The sequence below is a fragment of the Pinus tabuliformis genome, chromosome 9 (assembly GCF_031772625.1).
Source record: "Pinus tabuliformis cultivar Carrire ecotype Pingquan chromosome 9, CPIR1, whole genome shotgun sequence".
NCBI lineage: Eukaryota > Viridiplantae > Streptophyta > Pinopsida > Pinales > Pinaceae > Pinus > Pinus tabuliformis.
Window position 1 is genome coordinate 1,668,761,057 of NC_142307.1, and position 3,456 is coordinate 1,668,764,512.

A 3,456-nucleotide genomic window follows, 5' to 3' on the forward strand; every position below is an offset into this window, starting at 1 on the left:
AAACTGCATTCTTGAATGGAGATCTAAAAGAGAATGTTTTTATGTCCCAGCCTGAAGGATTTGCTGTGAAAGGACATGAACACAAAGTATGCAAACTTGTGAAGTCCTTGTATGGCCTCAAACAAGCACCACGAGCCTGGTATGAAAAACTAACTGAGCATCTTCTGAAACTCAACTTCAAACATTTTGATCTTGATGATGCAACTTTATTTGTCAATAAAGTTGGCAAAATAGTTGTATATCTTGTGGTATATGTAGATGATCTTTTAATGATAGGGAACAATGAAAGCTATATTTCATCCATAAAGAAAGAATTAGGAAAAAGTTTTGAAATGACTGATTTGGGCTATGTTCATTACTATCTTGGCATTGAAGTAACCCAACATCCAAAATCCATATTTCTTTCTCAAAAGAAATACATTGGAGATTTGTTAAACAGATTTGGCATGACAGAGTGCAATCCTCTTTCTACTCCAATGGAACAAAACTTGAAGCTCACATCTATTGAAGGAAAGGAATTTGAGGATGCAACAAAGTATAGACAGCATTCTTGATATATATCCACAGTATATATAATCTTGCACTCTCCCTCTTCGAAATAGAAATGCCTATATACATGTCGATAACAATAATGATGCTCATACTCATCGAATCCGTATGGGCCGGCCAAGTTTCTTTGTTTTTTAAAAGTAACATTATTAAAGTCCGACCCATTCAATAAAATTGACCTAACAACGAAAATGCCTTCCTTTTTCAGGCCATCTTTCTGTTTAATTGCGTGGGTGTATCAGATCAAATTTCGAAACTGTGCATGATAGTTCTCATTAGGTACGGAAGACAAGGGGAGACTCTAAAAGTATTTGCATGCAATCTCAATACCTCCTTCGCCTTCTGCTTCGTTTTTTCTGCGCAACTGAGTTGTTGAAGCATGCAAAGTTTAGACACAGCTCCACACTGAAGCACCTCCCGAAGAATCGACGCAGTTGAAGAATATGTGCAAAGCGACCAAAGAATTCGAACTGCTTTCTGAGTGGCAATTTCTGAAACCCTAATAATCTTCTTGGAGACTACAGCAATGCCCATCGCGTGATTAGCCATGGCAGCCCTTCCTTCTGCATAGTCCACTAGCATGTCCAACAGATCTAATATCTTTTCACACTTGGGCTTCTCGGCCTCTGGAAGTAATTCAATCAGACAAAATATTGTGCCTGCCTCTATAGCCATTAATCTGTTCTTTCTGGACTTTTTACATATTGCTATGAGGACAACCAAGGCAGCCATGATCGCCTGATGGCAGGATTCACCCTTTATGATCTCTAGGAGACCTTGGAAAATATCAATCTTTCCCCTGCCGATAAATTCCCAATCAGATATCCAAGTGGAAACCTTCTGCAATAAAACAACCGCGTGAAGTCTAGCTTCAGCGTTTCCCTTATGCAAGACCAAGCCCATGGACCTAATGCAGGCTGCCTCTGACAAAGATCTTGCAGTTTGCTGGGTCATAGGAAGCAGATGCAATATACCCAAAGTTTCCTCACAAGCCCTGAACTTTTCATTCTCACTGTCGTCGCAGCAGGACGAATTTATCAGAGATGCGAGAACGATACTCGAACCGGCCGCCGCCATGCTCCTTCTGTTTCCCTCGCTCTCTCGCGCAATGGACCGCAATTTTTTCAATGCACTGATGCGTTCCACTGCTGGAGATCTGAGTGCAGCTTCAAGTAACGCGGAGATTTGATCGGAGTCGACGGGCGCCCGGGGAGTGGTGATTTGCTCTACGCCCTTGGAGCTGTTTGCAAGGCACCATCCTTTAATGAGGCGACGCAGCGTGTGGTTTGGAGTTAAATCGAAATTCTCTAGCGGCTGCATGGTAGCAGGACACGTTTTCTTGTTGCACGAAAAAATCCAGTGCTCTATGCTTTCGCGATCATAAGTCATGCCCGTGGAAACGGTTACGGGGTCTCTCATAAGCTCCATCGATATGGGGCACCTGAAGTAAGAAGGCACCTCCACCTCCGAACAATCATGTGGTGAGTTATTGAAGCTTAACATAGTAACGTTGGTATCAATACAGCGAGACAACCAGTTATTCAGATCGACCACGCTTCAGGGCAGGCTTGTTGTCTGAAGGCTTCAATATACAGATAATTAAAGCTTAGCGTCTATGACTATATAGTTTCTCTTCCTGCACAATTGTGAATGTCAACGCACTCGCTCTGTCAAGGTTAGGCAGTCAGTTGTCGGTCGGTCAAATATAGAAATAGTGTGCAATACCACACGTTCCAATCAATAGACTATTTCAGCTTTCATCGCAGACACTAATGGCTGTAAGTTTTTGATCCAGTCCATAGGCAACTGTAACCACACATATCAGAATATTGACTTTTTGAAAATATAGTAACATGGTAACCAAGGCAAAGTCATCATTAAAAGGCCAGGGTGTCGCAAGGGAGCATTGAAAACGATTGAAGGCGGAGACATTTCCGTATTATGACGAGGAGCGAAGGATTGGATTTATTTGAAAGTCAACCCTCGTATTGGTATGTTAAGGTATTTGCCACCTGAAAAGTATGTTAAATGTGGAAAATTCGGCATTTAGAGTTCAACTATCATAATTTTGATTTAATCGATTTTTTCGAGCTTTATTCCAGTGATAAGAATTTCGACAGTCAGTGTATCTGTTTATGGATTACTTAAAAAGTGGTTAAATGTGGAAATTTTGGAATTCTAACTTTTTATTAGAGTTACCCAATTGGTTTGAATTAAAATTTTATGTGGTTTAATTTAATCAAATCTTTATAAAATTTTGTTGGAATCATAATTTAATTTATGAATTATATATAATTTGAATATTTTAAAGTTATTTATAATATTAAATTTATTTATATATAACTATAAAAATATATCACCTAATTAAAAAAATATTTGGTCAGATTTAATTAAACATTTAAATTTATTCAAAAGTTACATACTTTAACAAAAAAATTTAATTAATTTTAAATTTCTTATATAATTTATTAAATATAAACTTTATATGATAAATTGTTTTCTTAAATTTTTTATATAAAAATAGTTATTTTTTTTTTAAATTTTTATATAAAAATGGTTAATTTAAAATATCGTATATATAAAAATATCTAATTATATCATGAATTCGGTTAACCCGTGCAAAATATGGTTAGCATGCCCTTGACTAATACTTTTTGAGATTTTCATATTAAGAAAAATTACATACTAATCATTCGAATTAACATTATCTCCCTCTCTTCCCATAAACCAATACGTGAATTAAAATTATCTCCCTCTCTCCCCTAAACCAATACTGTGATATTCCACAGTGAAATCTTATCCATAACAAGGAGGGTTTTGCGGTAGCAAGTCTATGCTTTGAAAGAGTGTTTAATTTGGGGGAGCTATTTTGTTTAGTGGACAAACTTTGCTTAAAATCTTATTCAA

At 37.0% G+C, this 3,456-nt stretch overlaps 1 pseudogene; it reads right to left on the bottom strand.

Annotated features, from left to right (window-relative positions):
- Positions 1-792: 792 nt before the first annotated feature.
- On the bottom strand, positions 793-2,052 carry LOC149155286 (E3 ubiquitin-protein ligase PUB23 pseudogene; annotated as a pseudogene).
- Between the last annotated feature and the right edge of the window lie 1,404 nt (positions 2,053-3,456).